The sequence below is a fragment of the Pecten maximus genome, chromosome 6 (genome assembly GCF_902652985.1).
Source record: "Pecten maximus chromosome 6, xPecMax1.1, whole genome shotgun sequence".
Taxonomy (NCBI): Eukaryota; Metazoa; Mollusca; class Bivalvia; order Pectinida; family Pectinidae; genus Pecten; species Pecten maximus.
In genome coordinates, this window is record NC_047020.1 from 42,600,438 (window position 1) to 42,611,240 (window position 10,803).

The window sequence follows — 10,803 nt, forward strand, 5'->3', positions numbered from 1 at the left end:
CGGCTTTCAGTTGGCATTCATAGTCAATATGAATGCCAACTGGACAGAGGTAAATTCAACATGAAGCACTAGTGCGCTTCATGGAATTTGCCTCTGTCCAGTTGGCATTCATATTGACTATGAATGCCAACTGAAAGCCGTTCAATGCTTAAATTAGGGAGTGAAATTCTCTCCGACACATGCTGCGCCATCGCATGAACTCACTGGTCCTTTGGTGAGCTAGATATGTAGCCATGTCCTAGAACTTATCAAATAACAAACAAACATATGCTTATCAATGCAACATGTTCAATTACCCTTTCATTAATACCACCCTTGATAGTAATTGCTGTTGAGAGGCGATGAAAAGCACTAAGATTGTTGTATTTGTGCTTTAGTAGAATTGAATATGCAGCAGCAAGACAGGGAATTGTGTCTTTATCTACTGTACCATTGTCAGGAATTATGACACATAGCATGGCATCGAAGAGATGGGGCACCCTTTAATAATATTAATAAGTTATGCATGTTGTATTTTCATCAATGAATGGTTCTAGTGCAAATCTTTCCATCTTAAAACAAATTAATTATCACAGTGTTATACTTAATATTTTTAATACTTTTGTTATCGTCATACATCAAATTTCCTCAATTATCTTTCTTGATCTCACATAGAGGGTTTTAGTTGATATATACTTAATTAGCATTTACATACACACATACTCAATAAATACCTGTTTTTCATTTCTTCTACTATCAAACACAATAATCTATTTGCATTGTTGTGCAAGTCCACTACATTCCTGTATTTGTATAATACAGAGGAAAGCATAGTTGTCCTCGATGTTAGTGAAGAGGCCTGATTTCTTAGTTTTCCAAAAACAGGATCCGATTGTGGACAACACAGATCCTCAAACCTTTTTTTGGCACTGGACAGAATATCCCTGGTCAAGGCCGTGTCTTCTAAAGGTACCCGTGATGAACAGGCAGCATTTAATCAAGTAAACACATGGACATGGTTATATACACACATACACATTAACTGCTTTTAATACGATTTAATACGATAAATAATGGACGCAGGCTGTAAGCCTCTATGTCCATATCAATTGATATTACAATGTTTACAATGTGATATACATCTGGTGTGCAATGAGTTAATTTGTCCTTTTTCATATACACAAGTTATTTGTTGGTATTATCCCAGTGATTGTCCAGTGCAATTTCAAACTGTTTAACCTCCTCGGCATCTATAACATGTTGTGGCAAATTATAGCTGCTATTCGTTTATTATGTCAACCAATTTTAATTTATATTTATCTAATATTAGGGATCAATGTGTTAAGTAATTATACATGCAATAGAAGATCAACCCTTACAAATACAGGTATACATGTAGTAATACCATAATGTAAATATTATCCAATACATGTATATAGCAATTACAGCAGAATAATATACTTATTTTCATACCCATGTTCATTGGCAGTACTGGTAGTAACAGGACCCTGTGCTTTGTCAGTTACATGTATATAGAGTTCCAGGCTTTGAAATATTCTGCAATATAAGTGAAGGAAAATATTTCATATCATAACTGATTTATAGGTGACAACAATAAATAATTTGTATTGAAGGAAGGTTTCAATGGAATATGAATAAACTATACATCTATATTACCATACAAAGTAAGTTTATATGCATGTATTTCTGTCCATTTCAAATTTGCAGCAAGATTCTTGTCACAATTATATACTCTTTATGTTTACATACATACCCAGGTTCAGTAACAGGAGAAGCAGACTCAGAGTCATCTGTCAGTGTGAACTGCAGTTTCTTAAATTTTCTATTTGTAATATAAATATAAGTACAGCATAAAACCGAAGGTGAATTAGTCAATTATATCATTAACCTTCAATGTTAGATTGAATTTATGTAAACATTTTGAATACAGACCAGGACTTGAACCCGGATTTCCCATAGTATATATGGGCACTCTACATTGAGTTACCTGTATCTTACATTTACTACATAACTGTTTTTATTTGAACGATCCATTAATGTCTTCACCATTCTTTTTTAACAAAAACTTTGTGTGAAAAAAATAAATTTAATATTTTTGTTTGAAAATGTAGTTTTATCATATATTAGCATATGTATTACCAATTTGTCCAGTTACTTTCATAAAGCACTTTAAATAGTAGGCTAGGCTACTTGCCTGTCCACAATGTGCCAGAGTTCAGAGGATTTTTATTCTGTTTTTAGAGGAGGCGTGGGATTTCCAGGTATGTTCTCAACCTGCTGACCATGAGACACTTGAATTTATAGACTAGAGCACACTGGGGTATTATCGACCATTTAATGGTTAATTCACTGTATCCGAGAGTTGCACTGTCACATACTGCTCAAACATCGATGATCCAATAGCCTCATTGAAGAGCCATATTTATTGACCAACTGGATGCACAGACGTTTTATGACCTTGAGATAACCTTCAGTGTTATTCAACAATATATGCTGGGTATTATCGATCACTTCCGGGTATTATCGACCGTAAGAAAACTTTTTAAAGAATTGATAGTATAATATTTTTTATTATCGACAATATTTTCATCCAAACTAGCTATAACACACTCCTCGATCATATACGAATCTTCTTTTCAAATCATAATTGTAACTACAGATATGTATAAGGTATAGCTATAGGGTGCCGAAAACAAACTATGGAATCAAAATACAAAATGTAAGTTGTTTCAAGCTACATGTATATATGGGCCTTACAAACAGAAGTCGCACCAGAACCTGCAGTATGCCTGAATAGCTGCATCCCGATTCAGGTTTATGAGAGTTGCATCATAACCATAAACTACAGAACTGATATTTATCATCAATCTGATACGTAACCAGTTGCTAATTATTTTCAATTGTTTTGTTGTTATGCTAATTATGTTAAAGTGGGATTAAAGCTTGTATCTGATTCATTAGGGACTGTTCTGGTAAATTATAAACACAAGTGTATCTAAAAAAGATATAATCTAATAAATAAATTCTGTTATTGTAAGTTTAAATCCATCAAATTACCAATTTGATTTTGAATATACAGGTTATTTTGGTTATATTCCACTGCATATTTTAATTCTGATTGATCAATTACAACAGAGAAAATGAAATATGTGCCGGTGAGTGTATTCGAACACGTATTAAATTGCAAAACAAATTCGCGGAACTATCACTTATTTATCTTTTTTAACCATTATACTACCGTACAGATAGTTTACTAATGAGTCAAATATATTTATAACCTTGATAATGTCAAATCATACGTGCAGAACTCCCCTTTATTTTTCGATTTAGTCAGCGGTCGATAATACCTTGAGATTATTATCTCGTCAGGGTATTATTGACCATCCCATTTTTCTTGTATCTGACATGACTATCCCATTTTTCATAAAAACCTTAAAAATAATCATTCATATACAGTTCATACAATAAAAACTGTCAGACTATCTGCTTGTGAATAGTAAAAAAAACACTTTCATTTTCCCTTTCCAGTTAAATTATCCCGTAACATTACGTTGTTTTGAAAGACCCGCGCTAGCCAGTTTCAACAATGTCATCCATTAGGAGTTAAAAGGCTCTCAGAAATCTAAGGAAAACCTCTAGTTATTCCGAAGGGAGTATTCTGTGTGATAGATAAGCGATTGAATGACAAAACAATCTTCTTACGACTTTTATCAAGCTTTAATAAGACAAATGGTCGATAATACCCCAGTGTGCTCTACTACTAACGTCATATTATGGCGCGATTTTTGCCTAGGCAGAATTCGATTTTTGCCTATAGGCAGAAATAATTTTGCCTAAGCATAAATCGAATATTGCCTAGGCTGAAATATGTTTGCCTAAGCAATATTCTATTTTTGCCTAGGCAGAAATATTTTTGCCTAGGCAAAATTTGATTATTGCCTAGGCAAAAATATTTAATTATGACATCCTTCCCGCGCCATATCATATCAGCTAGCCTACACTAGCTGCGATAACGTAGCTCTGGACGACGGACAAATTCTGACAGATGGTCTGCCGGAGAGCAGTGTAGGCAGGGTATGAATTAGCCCGAGTTTTCTGGCCCTGTCACCATGTCTGGTGTAGGGCCAGAGCGCACTACTATATGAAAACGTGGAATTATCCGACACCGTTTGGTGTCGCTAAGAATCTGGTGTAAATACAATAAAATCGGGAGTGACATAACACCTACCTTACTAGCCCGAGTTTTCTCTGGCCCTGTCACCATGTCTGGTGTAAGGCCAGAGCGCACTACTATATGAAAACGTGGAATTATCCGACACCGTTTGGTGTCGCTAAGAATTTGATGCATATACAATAAAATCGGGTGTGACATAACACCTACCTTACATATATGGATAAATGAGATATTTATGTACCCCAAAACACCCATTTAGTCTCATCTAAGGTGTTTTATTTCGTCCGTATAGACCCTCACTTTACACTAGTCAAAATTTCATACTTGACTCGACGCCATATTGCTAACTATGTAGGTCGCGGTCCGCCTAATTACCCTAATCTGTGCGCGATGGAGCGAAAAGAAAAAAAAATACAACATTTATTTTTATATATTTTACCGCTTATAATTTATAAATAATGTTTTTTTTGATGGAATATAACATCTTTTGGGAAATAATCAACTTAGTTTTCATAATTTAAACTTTGTAAGAAGAAAAACACAATAAATGATATGTGGTCTTTTCGGTCCATTGCGTTCCGATTTGGGTGGTTAGTCGTACTGTCACTTACAAAATGGCGGGTCAACAGTATGAAATTTTGACTAGCGTAAAGCGAGGGCCTGTACGGACGAAATAAAACACATTAGATGAGACTAAATGGGTGTTTTGGGGTACATAAATATCTCATTTATCCATATATGTAAGGTAGGTGTTATGTCACACCCGATTTTATTGTTTTTGCATCAAATTCTTAGCGACACCAAACGGTGTCGGATAATTCCACGTTTTCATATAGTAGTGCGCTCTGGCCCTACACCAGACATGGTGACAGGGCCAGAGAAAACTCGGGCTACTACCTTACATATATGGATAAATGAGATATTTATTTACCCCAGAACACCCATTTAGTCCCATCTAGGTGTTTTATTCCGTCCGTATAGACCCTCGCTTTACTCTAGTCAAAATTTCATACTTGACTCGATGCCATATTGCTAACTATGTAGGTCGCGGTCGGCCTAATTACCCTAATCAGTACGCGATGGAGCGAAAACGAAAAAATACAACATTTATTTGTATATATATTTTACCCCTTATAATTTATAAATAATGAATTTCTGAATTTAATATAACAGGTTTTGGGGAATAATAAGCTTAGTTATCTAAATTTAAACTATGCAAGAAGAAAAACACAATAAATCATATGTGGTCTTTTCGGACCATTGCGTTCCGATTCGGGTGGTTATAATTAGTCGTACTGTCACTTACAAAATGGCGGGTCAACAGTACGAAATTTTGACTAGCATAAAGCGAGGGTCTATACAGACGGAATAAAACACCTAGATGGGACTAAATGGGTGTTCTGGGGTAAATAAATATCTCATTTATCCATATATGTATGGTAGGTGTTATGTCACTCCCGATTTTATTGTATTTACACCAGATTCTTAGCGACACCAAACGGTGTCGGATAATTCCACGTTTTCATATAGTAGTGCGCTCTGGCCCTACACCAGACATGGTGACAGGGCCAGAGAAAACTCGGGCTAGGTATGAATATTCGTTCTAGCCTACACCACTACTGTTTACATCTTACCTGGAACGATTTGTTGTCACGCTCACGTTGTCAGAGCTGGTAATAGATTTCGGAGTGATCGGGGATAATGCCACACCTTTTGATAATATGTTTCCCCTGGCATACCGCTCTGCCCCTTCCTTCACCTCGGTTATGCATTCCAGTGTCTTTTCAAGGCGCGTATAACAGCTTCTGCATATAGGCCTAGAGGCTTGTGAAATACAACTGTACACCGCCTCGTCCGAAATAAGCGATGCCAATTTTGAAAATATTGTAGAACATTTTCTCCCCGAAAGTGAAAAAGTAATTGTCAAAGCCGATCTATGACAAACGAAGCAACCTACAACAGTTTCTTTCTTCGGAGTGTGTGTGGTAGGGGCCGCCATGTTGACCCATTTCACAACGCATAGTTATGACCTCGGGGTCAACAGAGTGAAAGTTCGTGAGCCGTTTACAGAGCAATCGGGAACCGTCGGCACTTTCCGTAAACGATAGTATTTTCTCGTTTACGGAAAGTGCCGACGGTTCCCGATTGTTTACAGAGGTGTAATGAAAGGAACCGCAATGCACTCTGGGAGAGATCAACATTTAGTGATATCAAGTTTACAGAATACAAGAGGTTGTTTGTCTGGTGACCATAGCGTCCTATACAGCTGCCCTACACCAGGCAATAAAAATGGCGGATACAAGAAGCAACCTATACCAGATAGTTAAAGAAGCTTTTACAGATGTAAGTAAACTAACTAGAACCAATGACTTGTTCTTTAATATGTTGTATGAGATAGCGTAGGTAAAGTAGTATGCGCTTAAAGTTCTAGTAAAACTAAGGGGCCGCGGTGGCCGAGTGGTTGCGGTGTCCCGGCATTTTATCACTAGCCCTCCACCTCTGGGTTGTGAGTTCGAAACCTACGTGGGGCAGTTGCCAGGTACTGACTGTAGGCCGGTGTTTTTCTCCGGGTACTCCGGATTTCCTCCACCTCCGAATCCTGGCACCTCCTTAAATGACTCTGGCTGTAAATAGGACGCTAAACAAAAACAAACCAGACAAACGTGACTGGGGAAACAATCGAGTTTTTTAGCTGCCAAGAAAACTGCGAAATACTGAACTCCGAAGTAGGAAAGTCTGAAAAAAATGGGCTGGTGTACTGCATAGCAGCCCCCTACAAGACCACATACAGAAAATAACTTCAAATTCGGCGGATACACGGCGTAATCAGTGAAAGTGGAGTCATGCCAACACCGGCGTCGGAGAACAATGGCGGCGTCCCTAGCAACGCACAGCGAAAGACCCGGGGAAGACTTCCTGGATCCAAAAGCGGATCTAAAACTAATCAGGCACCACTGTCAACAGGCTCTGCCTTTGCAACCAACTTTAATTTGCCAACAAATAGCGACGAAGAGGACATCAGATGGACATGCAAGGGTTGTAGCACCCTCTTTGACGACCCGAGAGCCGAAATGCTAGAATGCGAACGCTGTCGTTCCCACCACTGCATTGGATGCTTAGGGAAGTCAAAACAAGAATACAAGATTCTGCAAGACTCTGACTACATGTGGTTTTGTAGTGCTTGCATACCAAAGGTCAAGAAAAATATCGTTATGGATATGAAAATTGAAGAGCTGTGCCAAGCTATCTTGGAGAAATGTGAGAACAGGATATCAGAATTAGAAAGAACGATGAAAACAAAATGCGATGAGGATACTATGCGTAAATTAGTGAAGGATTTGAGAGGCTCGGATCAGGTAAACCCAGTCGAATGGCCAAGGCCACAGGAAGCAGGAGCGACTAAGTCGCGACCAACTTCAAACATGGCATGGGCATGTAATATTGTAATATATGGCATTCCAGAACATGAATCCTCAAACAGGGACGAAAGAATAGCACACGACAATGGAGTTGTCAACGATATTCTTAGTACATGCGACACCAACATCAATGAAGGAGAAACTGTCAAGTGTTCCCGACTTGGCAAATACAACAAAGAATGCACAAAGGAAGAACGAAATGATAGACCTGTGCTGGTATCGCTGGGTAACATGGAAATCAAAAAATCAATTTTCAAAAACATAAAGAACCTAGCTAAAGAGGAGAAATTTAATAAGGTGAAACTAAGCAATGATTTAACAAAAGCTGAGCGAGAACAAGAGAAAAAACTATGGGAGGAAGCTAAACAGAAACGTCAACAGAACCCGTCGGGGAATTCACATACAAAGTTCGGGGCCCACCCTGGGCCAGAAAAGTCACAAAAGTGAGGACCCCAACAGGCCGACACGACTAACAGAATCCAACAGCCACAAAAAACAAACTTCGATTGAGAATCTTAAATGTATGTACACCAACGCCGATCAACTGAAAAACAAAATGTCAGAACTAAACATCCGGGTAAATGTGATAAAACCAGATATAATAGGTATCACAGAGGTACAAGCAAAAACTAGAATACAAAATATGAAAGCTTCAGAATACCCTTTAAACGAAAACACGAACTAGAAACTGTTTAGCAAGAACATTGAAAATAAGGAGGGCAGAGGACTGAAATATTTCATAAACTCGAAACTGAAAGCAGAGGAAGTAAACATGGAAACATCATTCCAAGAAAAACCTTTTCGTCGAAATAAGTATAAACAAAAGCACAAAAATCCTAGTAGGTCTCATTTATAGGTCGGACTCGGGAACCGCGGAAAACAATAAAAAATTACGAGATCTAATAGAAGAGACAACACAGAAAGGCTATGCAAAAATATTATTAATGGGAGATTTTAACTACCCAGGAATAAATTGGGAGACATGGAACACGAGAGGAGAAAGTACCGAAACACAGGAATGCAAATTCATGCAAAAGCTACAAGACAATTTCTTTTTCCAACACGTGCAAGAGCCGACCAGATGGCGAGGAAAAGAAAACCCTCATATCCTTGATCTTCTTATAACAAGAGATGAACACTCGCTCTCAAGTATAGAATACCAAAGTCCACTCGGAAAGAGTGACCACTGTGTCCTAATTTTTAATGTATTATGCAATATAAAAGTAAAACTAAGGAATAAAAAGAAAATCTGTTATAAAAATGCTGATTTCGATATCATCAACAATGAATTAAACAAGATAAATTGGGATGAAGAATTACAGAGTTCAAGAAACATAAACGAAAATTGGATTATATTCAGAAAAATCATTAAAGAAGCAGAGAATAAACATGTACCGACAAAAATAATCACAGTTGGGAACAACAAACATAGTTTTCCTGCAGACCAGGCAACACTGGAGGCCATCAAAAAGAAATACTCCCTGTTTCGAAAGGCGGCATCAAGTAAAGACATGGAAGTTAGAAACCAGTATAATAAAACCAGAAATAAAGTAAGGAAATTAACCCGTAATTCAAGGAAAGAGTATGAAAAAAACACTGCATTAAAAGCCAAAACGGATCCTAAAGCAGTTTGGAATTATATTAAATCTAAATCAACAACAAAGTCGGAAATCGGAGATTTGTATACAAAGACCAACGACAAAACCTCAACAAAAGTATCATCAGATATAGGGAAAGCGAATATACTCTGTAAATTCTTCAGTAGTGTATTTGTAAAGGAAGAAGATGAAGTAACTCCACAACTAAACCAACGGGAAGTTATTGAGGAAATGAAAACTCTGAATATTACAAGGGAGAAAGTATTTAAACTACTGATCAACCGAAAACCGGAAAAGTCACCTGGACTGGACGAACTCCATCCAATGTTTCTCAAAAATACAGCCTCGTCATTATCAGGGCCTTTAACAACAATATTCAATCAATCACTATCAACAGGAACTCTACCAGACGATTGGAAAAAAACCTGTGTGAGTGCTATCCATAAGAAAGGCGATAGAAGTGAAGCAGGCAACTACAGACCAGTCAGTTTAACATCAGTGGTATACAAAATTCTGGAGACATTAATAAGGGAACATTTAACCAAATTCATGAGATCTAACAAATATTTTTCGGATAAACAATATGGGTTTATATCTGGAAGATCAACAAGTCTTCAGCTTTTGAAGGTTTTGGATATATGGACAGAAGCCCTGGATAAAGGACAGGTTGTAGATTGTATTTACATGGACTACCAGAAGGCATTCGATACAGTTCCACACAATAGACTCCTCAATAAACTAAATTCATACAACTTCTCCAACCAAATAATCTCTTGGATAGCAAAATTCTTAAAAGGTAGACAACAAAAAGTAACTGTGAATGGTGCAGACTCTGACTGGACCAAAGTCACATCAGGAATTCCTCAAGGCTCAGTGCTAGGACCATTAATGTTTGTCATCTTTGTAAATGACCTCCCTGAAACAGTTCAATCGGATATGTACCTTTTTGCAGACGACACCAAAGTCTCAACGGGAAATACCTGCAGAAAACCAAACAAGAGAAGGACATAGGAGTAATCATCGACTCCGAGCTTTCGTTTGACGAACATATATCTGAAAAAGTTAAGAAAGCGAACTCTATGTTTGCACTCATCAGAAGGACTTTCCAGTTTATGGACACCAGGTCTTTCATCCCATTATATAAATGTCTGGTAAGATCCCAACTGGACTACGCTAGTCCGGTGTGGGCACCTCACTTACAAAACCACATTGACAAGATAGAAGGGGTTCAAAGAAAAGCAACCAAGTGTCTCCCGGGAATGAAGGAATTGACCTACAGTGAGAGGCTGGAAAAACTCAAACTACCAACATTGGCATTCAGAAGAATTAGAGGAGATATGATAGAACTGTACAAAATAATAAGCGAAATATATGATAAAGAATGTTTTAATGGTATCATTTTATGGCAGGATGCTGCTGAACGCAACAGTACCAGAGGACATACCAAAAAATATTCCCTAGACTATCCACAAATACGCTAAGAAAAAACTACTTTTCAAACAGAACAGTGTCAATCTGGAATGAATTGCCAGAACAGGTTATATCAGCATTAAATGTAAACTCCTTCAAAAACAAGCTAGACGATCACTGGAAAAACCAAGAACTTTTCTTT